Source organism: Hyla sarda, chromosome 5 (genome assembly GCF_029499605.1).
Source record: "Hyla sarda isolate aHylSar1 chromosome 5, aHylSar1.hap1, whole genome shotgun sequence".
Taxonomy (NCBI): Eukaryota; Metazoa; Chordata; class Amphibia; order Anura; family Hylidae; genus Hyla; species Hyla sarda.
In genome coordinates, this window is record NC_079193.1 from 189,877,458 (window position 1) to 189,900,004 (window position 22,547).

Here is a 22,547-nt window from a genome sequence, read left to right on the forward strand (position 1 = left end):
ATATAAGATAAGTACAGTAAAGTACAGTACACTATACCTACGGTGAAGAGCAAGGGCAATTTATGTCATATTTTCCGGTGACCCTCTTCACTATGAAAAACGAAACATTCCAATTTTAAACACAAAAACACAGTACACAGACATAAAAGTAATATATTGGATGACTTCTAGATAAAGCAGGGTTTTAGCCACATTGTGTGAAATGTTATATCACAAAAAAAATGTATACCTGCAAATGGTGGAAATATAGAGTAAATAACAATAAAAATTCCTTAAATTTAAATGCTTGTGCCAAAATAGAGTTTAGCAGAAGGCCCACTTGCCTAATGGGACGTAGAGAGGACAGACTGGACTGGTTCACCATTAGATGTAGTACATTGGTGGGACTAGCATCAGCATCAGAATTTGGGGAGATTTAAAAAACCTCCATAACCACATCCTTAAACATACATATTGGAGGTAGTTGCACTCAGGAAACCTGCCACCTGAACTCACTACTCTAAGCTGAACTGGGCCTTTAAGGGTACGTTCACACGTACACACGATTTGATGCACAGGATTTTATGCACAGGTTCTAATCTGCAGTTACAAATCCTGCACATCAAATCTGCACAGGATCCTGTATGTATGAATGTACCCTAAAGGGATAAAACTGATGCATTATGTGAAATGAAACATATTTTTAAATATAATTTATCAGATATAAATAGCCGGTCCTACCAATATACGCTGGATGTTCTCTTGTTTTTTTGCTTGTTGCCATGGGATACCTACTGTAAGCAGTTATCTCTTCTGGTCATGCTCAGTTGTTCAGTTCTCCTCACGCACAGTTAACATGCAGCTAAAAAAGATGGAAGTATATACTGCTAATACACTACATACAGTTCACTTACATACTTATATATGAGGGAGTATTCACTGGCCATTATGAGGTAAATATACATGGTTTTCTGCTATAACTGTCTACAGTATATTACAGCAGGGAAGAATATTATTCTGTATACACTACTGTGTGAGGTGCTGGAGAGAAGAGACAACTTTTTAAAGATCAGATTCTCCATGCAGCACCGAAATGGCCTTCTGCACTTATGACTGCTTGAAAATGCAGTTCAAAGCCAATCATGTGACAATCAGAAGCTCCACCTACCGCACAGGTTTTCATAGGGGAATAAATAAAAAGAAGCCATATACAAGAAAATAAGGTCCCGTCTGCAATATTTTTCATGGACATTTCCTTTCATTCAAATAAGCAAAATATTAAGTTTGCTGTAGAAAGTGGATCATGGTTAGCAGGGAAATCCATTGCCATTTATGTGCAAAAATAACATGAATTTGCATACAAAACTGTATACAAAACATTTTGTGGGATGCAAATAGCCACACTCTACATATTTTCCTCCTCAAAATAATATTGCTCCTAGCATTGGGAAAAAATCTAATAAATAAGTCAGACTAAGAGTGAGTTGCCTAAAAGTAAGGGTGCCCTATGCCTTTACAACTAATTTTATAACATATATATCAGTAATATGATAACATGTATTATTATATGTATTATATATTAGTAATTTTATAACATGTATATATGTAAACCTTTTCATGGATTTGTTTTTACCACTATAAGTACTATGAAAAAAAAGTTACCCCTTCCCAACGCCCCTTATTTTCTTTTGTGTTAAAGGAAATGTATCATCAAAAAATGACCTAGTGTTAAATCATGTTTACATTATACATATGTAATTTTTTGAAACATTTGTTCATTTAAAAAAAGAAATGTGGGTGATGTTTTTTCTGTTTTCCACTCCACTACTGTTTTTTCATCCTACAGTCTTGAATTTCCATTCTGGCCCCAAAGCCTAAAAATGGACAATCACTTCTAGTGTAGAGATCAATATCCTGAATTCTCCTCATTACCATTACATGAAAAATTACAATGAAAAATAACACACATATATATGTATATATATATATATATATATATATATATATATATATATATATATATACATACTGTATATATATATATATATATATATATCACGGGATCACTCATTCACAATAGGTTATAGTCAAAGCTTTCTTCCTCCCGCTCACTTTACCGTAACCTATGCACAGGTTGCAGAACATGCTTAAAGGGGTTGTCCAGGAAAAAACTTTTTTTTATATATGAGAAAGTTAAACAGATTTTCTAAATTACTTCTATTAAAAAATCTTAATCCTTTCAGTACTTATGAGCTTCTGAAGTTAAGGTTGTTCTTTTCTGTTTAAGTTCTCTCTGATGACACGTGTCTCGGGAACCGCCCAGTTTAGAAGAGGTTTTCTATGGGGATTTGCTTCTAAACTGGGCAGTTCCCGAGACACGTGCCATCAAAGAGCATTTAGACAGAAAAGAACAACCTTGACTTTAGAAGCTCATAAGTACTGAAAGGATTAAGATTTTTTTTAATAGAAGGAATTTACAAATCTTTTAACTTTTTGGAGCCAGTTGATATACAAAAAAAAGTTTTTTTCCTGGATAACCCCTTTAATACTTCACAATAGTAGACAAAGAGTCAGCTCCTGACTGTGGGCTTCTACAGTCCATGTGGCTAATGTGAATCATGTCAAAAACAGCTGAGAAGTGATGTCTGCCCCCATAACAATGTGCAGTGATATATACCAGAAGAAAAAGAAGTAAGAAAAGAAAGAATATGTATCTGTATAGGACCTGTGGTCCTCTTTAATTGATAATAAAAAAAAGTAAAAATTAGACATTTATTTAAGGAACGTATAGTATACAGAGCACTTTGAAAATTAGACATTAGTGTGACAAAATAACTGTATGTTACATGATCCTAAAAATTTAATTTAAACCAGAGTTCTGCTTTTATGAAAAGGTTATTGTTCCATATGTGTGTGATGTTGTGTATCTTATGAAATGCAATAATATCTGTCAAAAGTACCCTTACATTTCTCTTGTCTAATATAATTTGTACAAAGGACACAATCATTTAGTTTCACAAATAAACAATAACAATATATCTGTTATAGAATGTACAGCATGCTTTGTAGTACTTATCTAGCATTTTTATATGATGTCTATGGACATTTCCTGGCTCAACTGATGTTTCTAATTTTTTTTGAAAGGATAATGGTCTAACACGTGAGTCCATGAGTGCTACTTCGGAGCACCAGATGCTATTGTCTGCCATACATCAACCAGCTGTCTACATCATTTTGACAATATGACACTCTGGAGTGGGTAAGCACTATTCCATTCTTATCTGTCAAACTAGTCCATGCACATTGGTTTCCAGTTCTTTATATGTCTAGGTACTGGATGACACCATGTAATTTGTAATACTATGCCTAATCTAGTAGAAATATCTCTAAGACGATAAAGCACTTAAGGCAAACGCAGCACGATACATTTGAGGCACGCAGAAGAAGTTACAGATTGATGCAACAATTTAAATATTCTGTGCTACACAACACAAATTCATATTGGAAGAAAATATGTGGCAGAATTATGGTACAAATTGCATCAAAATATGGTGACTATTGTCACTAGTACAAATTGCATCAAAATACTGTGACAAAAGAATATGGCATGTTGAAATCATACATTTCAACAGATTTATAAAATATGTGATACTCTGTTGGTGCAAAATACTAGTGCACATAAATGGCAGCCATAAGGTTTGTATTACATTTACGTCCTGTGTATGACCACGAACATCGGAACGGTGCTCGCGTCATACACGGCAGGTTCTGGCTGCTATCGGCAGCCAGGGACACGCCGGTAATGGCCGACATCCGCGATTGCGCGGATGTCCGGCATTAACCCCTCAGATGCCGTGATCAATACAGACCACGGCATCTGCGGCAGTACGGTACTTTGAATGGATGATCGGATCGCCCACAGCGCTGGTGCGGCCATCCGATCATCCAGCATGGTGGCCGGAGGTCCCCTCACCTGGCTCCGGCCATCTCCCGGGGTCTTCTGCTCTGGTCTGAGATCGAGCAGACCAGAGCAGAAGATCACCGATAATACTGATCAGTGCTGTGTCCTATGCATAGCACTGAATAGTATTAGCAATCAAAGAGTTGCTATAGATAGTCCCCTATGGGGACATAAAAAGTGTAAAATAAAAGTTGAAAAATGTTTTAAAAAAATCCCCTCCCCCAATAAAAATGAAACTTGTCAGTTTTTCCCATTTTACCCCCAAAAAGCGTAAATTTTTTTTTAGAAACATATTTGGTATCGCCGCGTGCGTAAATGTCTGTATTATCAAAATATGTTAATTATGCAGCTTTTTGTCACATTTTATTTAAAAAAATTTATAAAAAAAATGATCTTTGTATGCAAATGTGGTATCTATAAAAAGTACAGATGACGGTACAAAAAAATGGGCCCTCATACCGCCCTATATACGGAAAAATGAAAAAGTTATAGGTGTTCAAAATAGGGCGATTTTAGATTACTGATTTTGTACAAAAATTTTTAGATTTTTTTTAAGTGGTACAAAAATATAAAAGTATCTAGCCATAGGTATCATTTTAATCTTATTGACCCACAGAATAAAGAACACATGTCATTTTTACCGTAAAGTGTATAGTGTGAAAACAAAACCCTCCAAAATGCGCAAAATTGTGGTTTTCATTAAAATTTCCTCCCTAAAAATTTTTTTTTGGCTTTGCCATACATTTTATGGTAAAATGAGAGGTTTCATTACAAAGCAAAATTGTTCACGCAAGAAACAAGCCCTTATATGGGTCTGTAGCTGAAAATATAAAGGAGTTATGGATTTTAGAAGGCGAGGAGAAAAAAATGAAAACGCAAAAATAAAATTGGCCTGGTCCTTAAGGTGAAAATGGGCTTGGTCCTTAAGGGGTTAACAAGTTTAGTATATAGTAAATATAGTTTTTAGTCATTTACCTCATCTTGGATATAAATGTATTCTACAACAGAATTGAAAAATACCTCCTCTAATGTAAGACTGAACATAAAAGACTGATTTTAAAAGGTGTCTATCTTACACCAGTGTGGTTGAAGAATCTATATTTAAAGTAAGAATTGTATTTATTACTCTTATTGCATCCAGCACCTATGCACTGCAATCTAAAAGATATTGCCTGTTGGCTCTTATCCTGCTCCGTTCTAAATTTAGAAAACAAAATATACCGATGTAGCCTCAGCTAATATAATCCCTGGTGTGCGATCCATTGTTTACTGCAATGCAGAACTTGCAAGGTACATAAAATATATTTCTCTACAGCTCTAAAAACTCAGTAGCAGATCTCTAATTTAAGAGTCATTTAAGAACTAGCTCGTATGGGAATTGGTTGTAAATGTCATCTTCCATAAACATACTTGGTTTTGAGAATGTGAAAAGAATGTATAAAAAGTATGTAATATTTCAAAAAGTCCTGATTTACAAATATTCATTTGTGTTCCACCCAGGGTGACAGGGGACATGGCGATAAGGCTGGAGAATAAGAAAGGCCTCCAGTAGTATGTACAGCATATCCTGGAATTAAAAGAGTCTTGAAAAAATCAATTACCCTAAGTTCTTAAGGAAGGGGTATTCCACCCCTAGACATCCTATCCCCTATCCAAAGGATAGGGGATACAATGTTTGATTGTGGGGGGTCTGTCCAATGGGGAACGTCAGGTTACTGCACGGAGATCAAGAATGCCTGGACCCCTTCAATCAGACATCTTATCCCCTATCCTTTAAATAGGGAATAAAATGTCTAGAGGCGGAGTATTCATTTAACCCCTTAAGGACCCAGGGTTTTTCCGTTTTTGCACTTTCATTTTTTCCTCCTTACCTTTAAAAAAATCATAATTCTTTCAATTTTGCACCTAAAAATCCATATGTGGGTTATTTTTTGCGTCACCAATTCTACTTTGTAATGACATTAGTCATTTTACCCCAAAATCCACGGCGAAATAAAAAAAAAAAAATCATTGTGTGACAAAATTGAAGAAAAAATGCCATTTAGTAACTTTTGGGAGCTTCCGTTTCTACGCAGTACATTTTTCGGTAGAAATGACACCTTCTCTTTATTCTGTAGGACCATACAATTAAAATGATACCCTACTTATGCAGGAATAATTATACGCTGAAAATTGTCATCTTCTGACCCATATAACTTTTTAATTTTTCAGCGTATGGGGCGGTATGAGGGCTTATTTTTTGTCCCGTGATCTGAAGTTTTTAGTGGTACCATTTTTATTGATCGGACTTTTTGATCACTTTTTATTCATTTTTTCATTATATAAAAAGTGACCAAAGTTTAATTAACAATATCATTTTATAATTCAAACATTTCACATGCCATGGCCTTGCATTATAGAAAGGGAGCGGACTCTGGGCGTACAGGTACGCCCTAGGTCCTTAAGTGGTTATGGGTAGGGTCACAAGGGCCATATTTTGCTGTGTATTTGCTGCTGCGTATTTTGCTACCTATTGACTTTAATGTGTAGGAAAATACACAGCAGAAAACACACAGCAAAATTTGCCCCATGTGACCCTACCTTAACGGAGCATCTTGTGATGCAAGGAGATTTTTTTTTTTTTTTTTTTTTTTAGTGTGAAACTAAGCACTGTAAGCGCCTGGGTACAGTTGATACAATCGGCCCAATGTATTAAATCTCTCTGGAAGAAAAACTGTCATTGTTCCCCATATCAACCAGTTTTCCTTTTTGCATAACAGTTAAAAAAAAATAAAAGCTTTACTTTGATTGGTTTACTTTGTTAAGGGTTTTTTTTTTTTATTGTAAAAAAAAAGTATCGAGAGAGCCTATTATTTTTACATGTAATTGTAAGTAAAACATGATTTTCCAATGTGTTAAATGATACAAGTAATAACTGCTGCATCAGCACACATTTGGACACATTTCCAAGAAGTTGTACATGGTTATGTGGTGGCCCAGTACAGGAGTTGTCCTCCTGTACATCCTGTACACTTATCCGTCCTGTGTGGCGGATTCTCTGTCAGTGTCCCCTGGGTCCACATCCCTCTTATGGACTGTCAAGTTTTATATATGTAATATTTTCTTATGTTAGGTGTTGGTTAATCGTTTGAGGCATGTGTGTCTTTAAATATTGTTGCTAATTCTGTGTAACCAGGGAAGGTGCTAGTGACCAGGTGACTTGTTGGTGACCTATGGGACCCCTCCAAATTGCTCCCTCATATAGAAGGGAGGAGCTAGCCAGTTCCAGTCTAAGATGAGTTGCATTGAAGTGAAGACCTGAGAGTGTCTGATTGTACTGAGGGAGACCAAGGCCTAGTCACGCAGCCACTATCCATGGAACCCCCTACAGGTGAAAGTCAAAGCCTGGTAAGCCTAAATACAGGGGAGAAGTCTAGTCAGCATAGTCGAGTCTGTCAAGTCTAAAGTCAGTGTGGGACTGCATAATTGACTCCAAGTCCACTACAAGTCCCAGCGAACCCACAAGTCTCCTAAAGTTCACTGGTCATTTCCTTTAGCCTAAACTGAGCTGTAAAGACGTTATCATCTGTCTGCCTCAATAAAGCTGCCATTTTTTCGTAACCTTGCATCGAAGTGATTATTTGCCCTGTGCCTGGCCCAGGAACCAGTGGCCAAACCTTGGGTGGTCTAGAGGATAACCACGCCCTGGCGTCATGATTACCAAGGGTTAACAACATCTGCACTTCATCACACCCCACACCACAGCTATGTAGAAATGTGTCCCAGAACAGAACACCTTACTACCTGAGCTCTGTCGGGTAGCTGTTACCCCTAATGTGCATGTCTCTGATCCTAATTTGAGCTTTCATGTGTTCTGAGGCATTATTTATTTGTGTTTTCCAGCATTCATTGCTACTGTGCCTATAACTGCTCTGTAAGAGTTAAATGTTTTCCTCTGTAGAGGACTAATGAGTAACCACAGCAACAGTCCTCAGCCAATCAGGGCAAGCCAGCTCTGCCCCCAACCTAGTCTCATGAGACAGATAGGAGAACCAAGTTAGAGCAGTCTGGCCTTGGTCAGCATTGAGGGAATATCTCCCTCAGTGTCTCCTTCTCTCATATCTCAAATGCCAGCAGGCCTCAAGCCCAGCCAACCTGTCACTTGTCAAGAACCTACTAAAGTGCTTCCTCACGGATCCCACTACTAGAAGGAGAACACCATTTTAGGGCAAGAATCTTATAGCACTTTGATGAGGGTGTGGCCAATCCTCAAGGCTACATCCATCCATGTGATGGACTCACGTCTGGGACCTTTCTGGTTTCCACGGACTGCTCTCATGAAGATCCTGGTGGTATGCAAGACTAAATGACACCCATGAGTGAAGTAACCAGTTTTGTTCTGTGTGATCGAGTTAATCCATCTGCTGTCTAGTAACTGGTGTAAAAGGGCCAAGCCAGGTCTCACAGATGTACCGCATGTAGGAAGCCTCTAGCCTATTGCTACGCAAAAAGAGGAAGCTAGCATCTAAAGTCAAGTCTCTAAGTCAGCAAACAGTCAGTCAGTCCAAGTCAGAACCTGTACAGTTTGTTCTCAAAGTCAGTGCAAAGTCAAGATCTGAAGTACTGCAAGTGCCAGCATTTCCAGTCAACTGCAACTGTGGCTTCTCACTATGTTCCAGTGCACCAGTGTAACCTTGCCTCCTGAACCTAACTGTTATCTCTGTAGTGTGATCCTGCAATTTTCTCAGTAAACTTAAAAAGTGAACAATCCGTAGAAAAGAGAAAAGAAAACCAGGGCAACTCACCAAGTACGTAAACTTCAAGCTTCTTTATTGATCCATGAAGGGTATAAACAGTGCAAGACACGGGTGGACAAACAACAGGGGGACGTTCGTTCGGGGCTACGGTGCCGTTTCGCAAGATATGCTTCAACTGGCCCACATCGTCTTCCAGCCGGAAACACATTTAAATAACCCTCCCCTCCGTTGCCATAGAAATGAGCCAAACAAAAGGTAAGTGCAATTAAAAATGTTAAAAACAACTGTGTGATACTCCTAAGATTTTCATTTATGTTAGTAATGCACTGAGCTCAGTACGTTCATTGAGACCTAAAGGCCCCATTGCTTCCAACCGAAGAATCCATTTAGTTTCATTTCTTAACAGTATTTCTTCTCTATTTTTCCCAGCAACACCATGTTCGATCCTTTCAAGTCCGGCAAAACGGAATCCATATTTTTCTTTAGAATGAAATTCATTAATATGTTGAATAAATCTAGTGGCTCCGATGCCGGTCCTGAGGGATCGAACATGTTCGCGGATTCTGTGAAATAAGGGCCTTTTTGTCTTCCCAATATAAAATAATTTACATTTACATACCAATGCGTAAACCACATGAGAGGATCTGCATGTAATACATTGTTTCACATTAATAGTATTACCTGCTAATTCTACAATTCTACATTTCATATTTAGAGAGCAAAATGAACATGAACCGCAAATAAAATTCCCTTTTGGGCGTAATTCAGACAGCCAATTCTGTCCCGCTGCGTTTTTTCCTTTTTTCAATAAGTCTCCAACTGTTTTAGTTTTCCTATATGTAACAATCGGTTTTTCATTAGTAATTACTGCTATGTCAGCATCTTCTTGTAAAATATACCAATTATTCATAATAGCTTTTTTCACTACATTATTAATAGGAGTATTTGAAAAAGAAAAAACGCAACGTTTTTTGTTTTTTCTGTCTTTCGTTTTCAGCAAAACTTCTCTTGGTATTCGATCTATTTTCTTTCTTGCATCTAAAATTAAATTAAGAGGATAACCTCTCTGTTCCAAACAATACTGTAAGTCATCTGCCTGTTTTTGAAACAGTGTGGGACTGCTGTTAATTCGTTTTAGTCTGACTAGCTGACTGTATGGGGTACTATTTTTGACCTGGGGGGGATGGGACGATTGATAATGTAACAATGAATTTTTGGCAATCGATTTTCTAAAACCAGATGTCACTATATTGCTATCCACAATATCTATCTGTACATCTAGAAATTCAAGATGTTGATCTCCAAATACATATGTAAAAAACATATTAACTCCATTCACTTGGTTAAGATATTCAACAAAGGCAGCAAATTCCTCCTGTGAACCATCCCAAATAATAAAGAGGTTGTCCACATATCTGAGAAAAAGTTTAATTTTACCAATAAAGGGGTTCTTGGATGTGAACACCCACTTGTCTTCCAACATGGAGAGGAAAATATTGGCATAAGCACATGAGGTGGGAGACCCCATGGCTGTACCATGTGTCTGTCTATACCAATCCCCTCCAAATTGGAAGACATTATTACTCAACACAAATGTAAGGGCTTCAGTAACAAATTCAATAAAGTCAGGTGACTTACCCGTTTTCCGTAGGATAGTGGTCATAGCCTCCACACCCGAATCCAAAGGGATTCGGGTGTGGAGGCTATGACCACTATCCTACGGAAAACGGGTAAGTCACCTGACTTTATTGAATTTGTTACTGAAGCCCTTACATTCGTGTTGAGTAATAATGTCTTCCAATTTGGAGGGGATTGGTATAGACAGACACATGGTACAGCCATGGGGTCTCCCACCTCATGTGCTTATGCCAATATTTTCCTCTCCATATTTGGAAGACAAGTGGGTGTTCACATCCAAGAACCCCTTTATTGGTAAAATTAAACTTTTTCTCAGATATGTGGACGACCTCTTTATTATTTGGGATGGTTCACAGGAGGAATTTGCTGCCTTTGTTGAATATCTTAACCAAGTGAATGGAGTTAATATGTTTTTTACATATGTATTTGGAGATCAACATCTTGAATTTCTAGATGTACAGATAGATATTGTGGATAGCAATATAGTGACATCTGGTTTTAGAAAATCGATTGCCAAAAATTCATTGTTACATTATCAATCGTCCCATCCCCCCCAGGTCAAAAATAGTATCCCATACAGTCAGCTAGTCAGACTAAAACGAATTAACAGCAGTCCCATACTGTTTCAAAAACAGGCAGATGACTTACAGTATCGTTTGGAACAGAGAGGTTATCCTCTTAATTTAATTTTAGATGCAAGAAAGAAAATAGATCGAATACCAAGAGAAGTTTTGCTGAAAACGAAAGACAGAAAAAACAACAAACGTTGCGTTTTTTCTTTTTCAAATACTCCTATTAATAATGTAGTGAAAAAAGCTATTATGAATAATTGGTATATTTTACAAGAAGATGCTGACATAGCAGTAATTACTAATGAAAAACCGATTGTTACATATAGGAAAACTAAAACAGTTGGAGACTTATTGAAAAAAGGAAAAAACGCAGCGGGACAGAATTGGCTGTCTGAATTACGCCCAAAAGGGAATTTTATTTGCGGTTCATGTTCATTTTGCTCTCTAAATATGAAATGTAGAATTGTAGAATTAGCAGGTAATACTATTAATGTGAAACAATGTATTACATGCAGATCCTCTCATGTGGTTTACGCATTGGTATGTAAATGTAAATTATTTTATATTGGGAAGACAAAAAGGCCCTTATTTCACAGAATCCGCGAACATGTTCGATCCCTCAGGACCGGCATCGGAGCCACTAGATTTATTCAACATATTAATGAATTTCATTCTAAAGAAAAATATGGATTCCGTTTTGCCGGACTTGAAAGGATCGAACATGGTGTTGCTGGGAAAAATAGAGAAGAAATACTGTTAAGAAATGAAACTAAATGGATTCTTCGGTTGGAAGCAATGGGGCCTTTAGGTCTCAATGAACGTACTGAGCTCAGTGCATTACTAACATAAATGAAAATCTTAGGAGTATCACACAGTTGTTTTTAACATTTTTAATTGCACTTACCTTTTGTTTGGCTCATTTCTATGGCAACGGAGGGGAGGGTTATTTAAATGTGTTTCCGGCTGGAAGACGATGTGGGCCAGTTGAAGCATATCTTGCGAAACGGCACCGTAGCCCCGAACGAACGTCCCCCTGTTGTTTGTCCACCCGTGTCTTGCACTGTTTATACCCTTCATGGATCAATAAAGAAGCTTGAAGTTTACATACTTGGTGAGTTGCCCTGGTTTTCTTTTCTCTTTTCTACGGATTGTTTGCATTGGACTTTGCTATTACCAGTGAGCACCATCAGACGTGGTTGAGCCAGCAGAAGCATTGGATGTCAGGTGCTAACAATTAAGGAAGCAGTGCCGAGTTTGTTCTTTTCTACTATTGAATAAACTTAAAAAGTGGTTATCCAAAATTCCTGCATTTGAGAATTTCTTTCCTGAGGCTTGGATACTGATGACCACTTCCTTTGAAGTTGTGGTAGGTGAACCTAATCTGCAGGAATACTACCACCAACATATTTACACACCGGTTTATACCACACTCCTGGAATCACAAACGTTCCACCAACCAGCCAAGTATCTGTATCACAGTAGTCCACACTATACATCACCCTCTGCTTACCAGATAAAAAGGATTCATTGGCATCTGACCTAGAAGAACTTTCCTTTTATTATAGCAATGGAAATGAGAAGGCAATGCTCATATATTTGGGATCAACACAGTCCCATTTGGTTGCTACCTCTTTTCATTGAGTCTTTGTGAGATATACTGTATTTTATGATACACTAAAGAGGTCATTGTAGGTTCCGATTACAAAATAGCAATCTCCTACTTGTATTATACTTACAAGATGCTAAACAAAAATACATTTTACAAAAAGGACCTTTTAAAGCTGTGAGATTAATATTATAAAAGCATATTCCCCTCCCCCCAAACAAAAACTCACTATTATTATTATCACTACTACTATTGTCATAATAATAATCATAATAATAATAACTAATAATAATTAATAAACAATAAAAGTTGATATTAACTCAATTTAAAGTAATAATATACAGTAAATAAAGTTTCTTTTTTAGAAAAATGTTGATAATATCCTCCTCTCTCCAATGTTGTATAAATTTACATATCCCCAGTACTTTCACCCCTACCAGGTTTTTGTTATGTTTTATGGGAAATGGGCAAAACCACTATGGGATTTCACACTGAGGATTTTGCTATTTTATGTTTGGCCCTCTGGTGCTCTGTTTCTTTGTAATATTAGTTTTATTGATATGCAAATACCCGTTTTTACTACAATGTGCCCCTTGTGAATGCTGAGCTGCCCCCTCTGCACTGGCCTTGAGTTACTGTACATCACTACAGAGGGGTGTAAACTTCCCTCTTAACCTGTATCAGCAGGTTGTCCTGCTCTGATTCTGTTTAAAAATTGTGATTATAGTAAAAATTGTAGTAAATGTAACACAATTACTGTAAAAATCTATACATATCCTATATGTATCCATGGAAACTGAATGAAAATTTACTTTGTTTTGACTGCAGGCTGAATTCAGAGAACTAAAATATGTAGTACAAAAAAAATAACTTTTATATTACAAAGATCTAAATCTAAGGATGATTACTAATCTATGATCACAAAGGCAAAAAAAAAGCTCAATACACCTCCGAAATGCCCGTTTCTAACTCCAGTTGGCATCAATTGAATGCTTGGTATGGTACTGGCATGGTATTTTTTTTACAGCAATTCTGCTTAGAAGCTCACATTGAAATCAATAAATAAAATGTAAAAAAGAAGGGCTCAAAAAACTTACAAAAACACTAAAACCTTTCAAAACCACCTGTAAAAACCATGATTTTTTTGCAAGCTGCTTTGCAGGTGGTTGTTCCAAGCAGTTTATACACATGTGGGGAGATTTATCAAAACCTGTGTAAGGCTGCATTCACATTGTTTCATCAATACGGGGACCGGATCCCGGACCCCATCTCATTCATTTGAATGAGCCAACCGGAGTCAGATAGTGACTCTGGTCAGCTCCTTTTTTCCCCGTATCCGGTTTTCTGGCCGGACTGAAAACTGCAGTCCAGACAGAAAACCGGATATAGAGCAAAATTGAGCCAACCGGAGTAACTCTCTGACTCCGTTCAGCTCATTCAAATGAATGAGATGGGGGGCCGGCTGGGGTACAGGAGGGCCATGTTTTCCCATACCCGGCCGGCCCCCATCTCATTAATTTGAATGAGCCAACCGGAGTCAGATAGTTGCTCCGGTTGGCTCATTTTTGCTCTATATCCGGTTTTCTGTCTGGACTGAAAACCGTGGTATACTGCAGTTTTCAGTCCAGCCAGAAAACCGGACACGGGGAAAAAATGAGCTGACCAGAGTCACTATCTGACTCCGGTCGGCTCATTCAAATGAATGAGATGGGGGCGGGGTCTGGCTGGGTTACGGGAGTGCCTAGTTTTCCTATCCCCCAGCCGGATCCAGTTCCCGTATTGATGAAATGTAGTGTGAATGCAGTCTAAAGGAAGAGTGGTGCAGTTGCCCATAGCAACCAGATTGCTTCTTTCATTTTTCACAGGCCTTTTTAAAAATCTCCCCCATGTTTTTTTTATACCATATGAATATACTGTTACATTATGGCACTGGGAGCCATTTTCCAAACTAGTTTTATGTGTAGAGCCTCTCTGTTCTCTACAAGTCTTTTACAGGAATTATTATATATCATCTGCTAGAACTGCATGAGCAAATGAGAGTTTCCCTGGCTACAGCAGGCTTTACAGTTAACACCCACTATATCTGGTGCTCTGGGTGATAAAGGAGAATATTGATATTTATCATTTATTGAGGTCTTGAATGTCATGGGGCAATATCTCAAAATATCTGAGTGGCTTGGGGGTCAACACAGTTTTATACTGTATGTCATGATATAGTTTATTATTAAATTATTTTGCATAATAAAGGAGTAAATAGTGCAGGTATGGGGCCTGAACATGTGCCTATACGTAGATAAAACCAGATCAAAATAGGTCTATGATGCTTAAAGGGATCTGTTTAGAGCCTCTCAGAATGGTAGGTCTTGTGAGGTTATACAGTATGTAGTGGAAGGACAATCGGTAAACCAGCAAAAGTGTTATGGATGCACATGACTTGCTGATGTATTTGGTGGGCAAAGGCTAGTCTGACTGGTCCAGTCCCACAGAAGAGCACAAATTGCTTAAAAAGTTGATGCTGGACATCAGTGTTTTAGAGGTCTCATGGGGTCCATGCTTCAACTGTTCAAAACTGTTTTGGCAAAGGAGTATAGGCTTTTTATTGTATTTATTTATTTTTGCAGCACCCAGGGGGTATTCCCACTATTGTAACAACTAATGTCAATATAACATTATGGTGACATTTTAAGCTGTGATGTAGCTGAAACATGTTTCTCTATCCTCACCATATAGAAAAATAAAAATATGACTTAGAGACGCTCAGGGTAAAAAATGTACACACAAACAAAACATGTAAGACAGGTATACGAAGATAGTAACAGTCTAGAGCAGCACAATGTAAACATACTGTAATCTGTGGCTGCTGTTTACTATGAAATATTTTTAATGAGGGAGAAATTGTCACAATGAGCGCTCCGGTCCCCACCTCTGGACCGGAGCGCCCGCTTCCTCGTCTCCTCTCCTCTCTTCCGGATCCCTGTGCCTCCCCCTCAGAAACACTGACCGGGAGCACGGGATCCCTTGTGTCGGGGACGCAGCTGCCGTGGCGGCTGGTCCCCGCTCACGCGCCGCATCCCAGTCTTTCTTACCCGGCGCCTCGTTCCCTGCGCCGACTCTCCCTGCTTCCCGGCACACAGCCCCGCCCTCTAGGGCGCGCGCCACCTTCAGTAAATTTAAAGGGCCAGCGCACCATTGATTGGTGTACTGGCTAATGACCCTTGCTCCTTCGTAATAAAAGTCCCCTGCCCCTTCCTGCCCTTGCCGGATCTTTGTGCCTTGTGCCTCTGAGAAAGCGTTCCTATTAGCCTGTATCTCCTTGCCTATTGCCGAACCCGTTGCTACCGTCTACTCGCATGTGAACCCTTGCCGCCTGCCCTGACCTTTGCTACGTCCGACTACGCCTTTGCCTGTTCCCTGTGTACTTCGTCATATCAGCTGCCAGAGAGGTTGAGCCGCTATTGGGGGAACGACCTGGGGGCTACCTGCCGCAGCAAGTCCATCCCGCTTTGCGGCGGGCCCTGGTTAATACCAGTAGTCCCTTAGACTCAGTTCCCCTGGTACGGCCCGCGCCATCGCATCTCTGGTCTAGAGGATCCACTACCAGTCCTGCCGGTTCGTGACAGAAATAAATGTACAGGCGAACAGTTTCATATTCCCCATGCAGAGGACAAAAAAATGATAATGCATATAATAATAAGATTTACACCAAAGAAAAAAAAAATTATAAAAAAATAACTGCCACCAAATAAAGATTAAAACCATGATTTATTATAGAAGACTAAAATCCAAAACATATATGATACACAAAATAAATCAAAGATGAAGCAAAACACAACAAAAGATACTGACAAAGCAGGCAATTCCTCACAATAATAATGCACAAACACTGTGTATGTCATATGGCAAACCAAGATGGGGAGCGGAAGTGGTAATAAACTGCAAAGTAATATTAGACTACAGCACAAAAATAAGTGTAATAGCACTGTAGAAGGGGAGTAAATAAGCAATAATAAGCATTACTCCCGCCACTACCGTGCCCAAACTCGTCCTACTCAAATGAAAGGCTGGCGTTTACAAATGTCCCACATAACACTCACCCATGTTGCCAAAAAAGGAGGATTGCCTTGTGCCCCATGAGGGAGAAATAAATGTACAGGAGAACAGTTGCATGTTCCCCATGCAGACGACAAAAAATGATAATGAATATGCAATAATAAATAAATATTAGTAATTAACCATTAGTTTTTCTCACAAAGCAATGACACGATGTTAAGAAATAAAGGAAACTGCATATCACTGTTAGCTATTATGGTGAGACAACAGCCCTTGTAGTGAATTGACAGGTTCCTGATGATGACTTACAGTGTTTGCAATTGCTGTAGGGTACAGTTCAGATTTAATCACTCAAAGATGTCTTCAGCATGAGACGTATCTTCAGCCATCTCTCACTGTTACTGTATGTTTCTTCCTTCTTGACGACCGTACATATCTCACCACTGTGTATGCACAGTGCTTATTTTTTTTCCTTAGAAATGGGAGGGCTGTGGTTGTGGATGTAAAGACACTTTTTTTTTGCTTTAGTTTTGCTTATGTGTGACATACAGTATTTATCATACATCACAGGGAGTTGATAAATTTGGCTCACATAAACAAAAAACAATCACTTTAAAACACCCATTTTTTTTTTAGCACACATAAGCAAAAACCAATAAATGACTTCAGAATGCTACTTTGTAACACCACCTCCTTCCCTCTGTGACTTTTCTGCTCTAAAGTCGCAGCTGTGTTAAAAATGTGCAATATATATATATATATATATATATATATATATATATATATATATATACTTTGGAAAATTTTTGCGCGTATGCCATTGAACATGCGGTATAATAATATATTTTTATAATTTGGACATTCCCACACATGGCGATACCACATATGTTTATTTTTATTTTAATTAGACAGTTTTTTTTATATGGGAAAAGGGGGGTGATTCAAACTTTTACTAGGGAAGGGGTTAAATGATCTTTAATATCTTTCTTTTTTTCCCTTTTTTATTTTTTTTTGCAATGTTATAGCTCCCATAGGGGGCTATACCAGTGCACACACTGATCTGTTACAATTGCGATAGATTTATATGAGTGTATATATACATTTTATATACTGTATATGTAAAATGCCCATTTAGGATGAAGACTCCACATTTCTGTTACTTGTTCACTCCTCCCCTATCTACTCTGTCTCATATCACCCCTCCCATCGTGTGAAGACTTTGAACAAAGAAAGCCCGGGAAAGACTCAGGAGTGGCATGCCTTTCCCCCTAGCAGGGGGTGGGGACTTATGTTAATGACAAAGGTGATATAAACTTGAACGATTTGAAATAAAGCACAGTGGAAAAGCACACAGAGAACGCAGAAGCATATGACAATGGCTCTGTCTGATTTATTTCTCTATGCTTCAGTATATACATTCTGTATACGGATTTGGCCGGGAGTAAGATAGCTACATGAACACGGAGATAAGCTACCACACAATGATCATTGTCATCCCATTGGACAACATTGATCAATGATTCTGCCGCTTGACTGCTCATGCCTGGATTTCAGGCACTGAGCAATCGTTCGGCAATTGGACACAAAGGAGGAAGGTAGGCACTCTCCTTTTGTCCTCCAGCTGTTTAGGACGCCACAATTTTTCCACGGAGGTCCCGAACAGCCCACTGAACTAGCTGGGGGGTAGTTTTAGTTTCACTTTAGATGAGGCAATCAACTTTGAACGCCGCATCTAAAGGGTTAATAGCGCGCGACACCGCTATCAGTGCCGCACGCTATTAGCCACGGGTCCTGGCTGTTGTTAGAGGCCGGGCCCGACCTGCTATGTGTTATAGAAAGGGAGCGGACTCAGGGTGTACAGGTACTCCCTGGGTCCTTAGAGGTTAATTGAGTAAAATGATATTGTTTATTCGACATGCAATATGCTGTGTTCTTAAATATACGTATATAACCATCCTCATCTACATTTCCTAACTCTTAATCCCACTTATCCTTTTACTTTCTCGAATCTTAAAGGGGTTATCCAGGAAAAAACTTTTTTTTATATATCAACTGGCTCCAGAGAGTTAAACAGATTTGTAAATTACTTCAATTGAAAAATCTTATATTATATATATTATATATATATATTAATATATTAATCCCCTTGTTCCATTTTTCCCCCTCCCTCTGATCCCTTTTTGCCATTATCCCCCCCATTCCCCATTATCCACCTCCTCCATATTAATCCCCTTGTTCCATTTTCCCCCTCCCTCTTATCCCCTTTTGCCATTATCCCCCCATCTTAATCCCCATTTTCCATTATCCCCCTCCTCCATCTTAATCCCCTTGTGCCATTATTCCACCCTCCAATTCCCTTGGGCCAATATATGAGATACATACAATAACACCCTCCCATACTGCGGTTACACTTAGTTTAACATGCTTACCAGGCCTTTGTCTATCCCGTTCGGCAGGAGTCGGAGTACCGCACTGGTGGGTGACATCCTTCTGCGCTGTTCCAGCACCTCTGCGAAACGTCAGGGACGTCACACACGTCAGGCCCAGCAGCCACTTCAGGTCACGTAAAGTGGCCGCTGAAGGAGGAACTGTGGCATCCAATCCCTGCTCTGTGCGACAAATAGTTGCCAATGCATGGCCAGTATTTGTCAGCGAATTGCCGTACCCCCGCATAACCCTTGGCATACCCCTAGGGCTACGCATACCCCTGGTTGAGAACCCCTGATATAGAGAACCAATAATACCAATTCCAATGTCTCTATAAACATGTGCAAGAATACATATTGTGCCCTTTTAGCTATCTTCTTCGCTATAATCTTAATTGGAATACTTCTATGAAAATATAAGGATACACCTGCTGAATATGTAGAAAAAGTAGAATGAAATTCAACTTGTGCCCACCTCCTTGCAATTCTCACCTTATTTTCCTCTGTCACATGAGATTCTATTAGACAGACAATCACTGGCAGATGCCTCTGAACCCAGTCGAATATAGCGAGCATCTTTCCCACTTCTGCCAGACCTCTCACGTTCCACACCAAAATTTTAACCAGTACATTCTAAGAAAAAAAATAAAAAACAAGACCCCCTCCATTGGGCATTCTCCTTCCCACGAATGATCCACACCTCTCATACTGATCTCTAACTATGTCATGTAGATAACACTCCCCCTCCCCTCTCCCACTACACATATGCATTATACAAATTGATAAAACAAGGTTCTGCTGCATCATTCACAATCCTTCTTGATCAAGTCACTGCTGTGCTTCATTATAATCCTTAAAAAAAAAGGACTTTGTCCTTGTATACCACCTGTAATTTAGCGGGAAATAATAAGGAAAAAGATATCTTCATGAGGCCTGATGAAGGGCCTGACGAAGAGCGAGACGCAGAATACAGACCGTCACCCACCGGCTGCACCCACCCGTTCCTGTACCATCTTTCCACCTCCCTGCAATGTCGCTTCATGTGCACATCCAATAAAGAAGTTTATTTGCATCTAATGGTGTCTGAGGTGAGCGCTCCAATCCATGGATCTGATTGTGAATGAATGAGCTTTGTTTCTACTGTAAGCACCGCAGACACAGACGCACATTGCCATCTAGTAGCTTGGACTTTGCATTGAAAAGAGTATACCCTGCCGAGATAATCCAGACAGTGCCCAGTTTCTATTCTTCTATATTCTATCTATATAATAAGAAAAAATATATCTCTGCCTCAAACAATCTATTCTTCACCGCTTTATATGAGGCAAGTGGCTTTTGCAAAATCTAGATATAATGAGATCCTAGAAACCTGGTATTGAATAGGGCCAATTTCCCTCGCTTTCCTTAAAATTGTGTCCCGATCTTGGGAGGAAATTATTTTCATCAACACTGTCCTAGGAGGGCTGCCTAGAGTTTTTTTTTTTTTTGCAAGAATTCTGTGAACTCATTCCAGGGCAAAAGGGGGGATAGTATTCCTGGACCCACAACCTCTTGCAGCCAGTTCACACAGAAAGATCTTAAATCAGTGTTGCCTACATCTTCAGGGAGGCCAACAATCCTAATATTGTTCCTGCGTGATCTGTCCTCCATGTCTATCATTTTCACTTGTAATTCCTCCACCTCCTTCCTCAGAGGCATTTGTTCTTGTTTTAAATCATCCACCTCTTTCTGTACTACCAGATAAGCTTTTTCCATTTCTCTTGTTTTCTCACCAATTTTATTAATATCATCCCTTATTATCATTCCTTCAGATTAAAGAGATCCCATTTGAGTGTTTAGATCTATAAGAGAATGGTTACAGGCTCTGACCTCTTTAAGGATAGCTTTCATAGTTACATTTTTATCGACCAGCTCCTCCTCCCCATTATCATTTAGATCCTCTAGCACAGTAACTAAGGAACCACTATTTATACCCCCATCTTTAAAGGGGTTTTCCAGGAAAAAACTTTTTTATATATATCAACTGGCTTCAGAAAGTTAAACAGATTTGTTAATTACTTGTATTAAAAAATCTTAATCCTTTCAGTACTTATGAGCTTCTGAAGTTAAGGTTGTTCTTTTCTGTCGCAGTGCTCTCTGATGACACGTGTCTCAGGAAACGCCCAGTTTAGAAGATGTTTGCTATGGGGGTTTGCTTCAAAACTGGGCGTTTCCTGAGACACGTGTCATCAGAGAGCATGTCATGTACCTGGATGTGGATGTCACGAAGCAGGTAGTGGATCCTCTACCTGTGTGGCTGATGACACGGACCGTATCGGGGAGGGCCAGTAACAATGGTCCTTGCCCACCCTGGTAATGTCAGGCTGTTGCTGCTTTAGTTGTATCCGCCTGAGAATGAAAATATGGGTAACACCCTATGTTTTTTGCATAAATAATTAAACATAAAAAAAAAACATTTGTGTGATTCTCCCATTTTTATTCTCAGACAGATATCAACCAAGCAGTAAAAGCCTGACGTTACAAGGGTGGGCGAGGACCATTGTTACTGGCCCTCCCCAGCCTAAATAATGCCAGCCTGTTACTGCCTAGACCCAAGAGAACCATTTTTGGATGCTCCAGGCCTGTTTATACCAGCTCTTCCCGACACCCCTTTGGTGGGGAGTACCATGGTAATAATTGGGGGTTAGCGCTAGTTTCCACTACTAAGCTTGTGAAGTAAATTTTTTTTAAAACAGACACAAAACGTTTTATTAACCCCTTAAGGACGCAGGACGTAAATGTACGTCCTGGTGCGGTGGTACTTAACGCACCAGGACGTACATTTACGTGCTAAGCATAACCGCGGGCATCGGAGCGATGCCCGTGTCATGCGCGGCTGATCCCGGCTGCTGATCGCAGCCAGGGACCCGCCGGCAATGGCCGATGCCCGTGATCTCGCGGGCGTCCGCCATTAACCCCTCAGGTGCCGGGATCAATACAGATCCCGGCATCTGCGGCAGTGCGCGATTTGAATGAATGATCGGATCGCCCGCAGCGCTGCTGCGGGGATCCGATCATTCATAATGCTGCACGGAGGTCCCCTCTCCTTCCTCCGTGCGGCTCCCGGCGTCTCCTGCTCTGGTCTGTGATCGAGCAGACCAGAGCAGAAGATGACCGAAAACACTGATCTGTTCTATGTCCTATACATAGAACAGATCAGTATTAGCAATCATGGTATTGCTATGAATAGTCCCCTATGGGAACTATTCAAGTGTAAAAAAAAATGTAAAAAAATGTAAAAGTAAAAGTAAAAAAAAAGTGAAAAATCCCCTCCCCCAATAAAAAAGTAAAACGTCCGTTTTTTCCTATTTTACCCCCAAAAAGCGTACAAAAATATTTTTTATAGACATATTTGGTATCGCCGCGTGCGTAAATGTCCGAACTATTAAAATAAAATGTTAATGATTCCGTACGGTTAACGGCGTGAACGAAAAAAAATAAAAATGTCCAAAATTCCTACTTTTTTAATACATTTTATTAAAAAAATTTTATAAAAAATGTATTAAAAGTTTTTTATATGCAAATGTTGTATCAAAAAAA

General features: G+C 39.2%; 1 long non-coding RNA gene across 3 annotated transcripts in view; it reads left to right on the forward strand.

Moving 5' to 3' along the window:
• LOC130273700 (uncharacterized) overlaps positions 1-8,676 on the forward strand; it is a 34,746-nt gene extending 26,070 nt beyond the window's left edge. For 2 of the 3 annotated variants that reach the window (XR_008844086.1, XR_008844088.1), the window contains exons 2-3: positions 3,124-3,238; positions 7,881-8,676. This is a non-coding gene — a long non-coding RNA (uncharacterized LOC130273700). Of the gene's footprint in view, positions 1-831; positions 933-3,123; positions 3,239-7,880 lie in introns of those variants that run through there. The other variant, XR_008844087.1, reaches the window with a different exon arrangement.
• Positions 8,677-22,547: the final 13,871 nt, after the last annotated feature.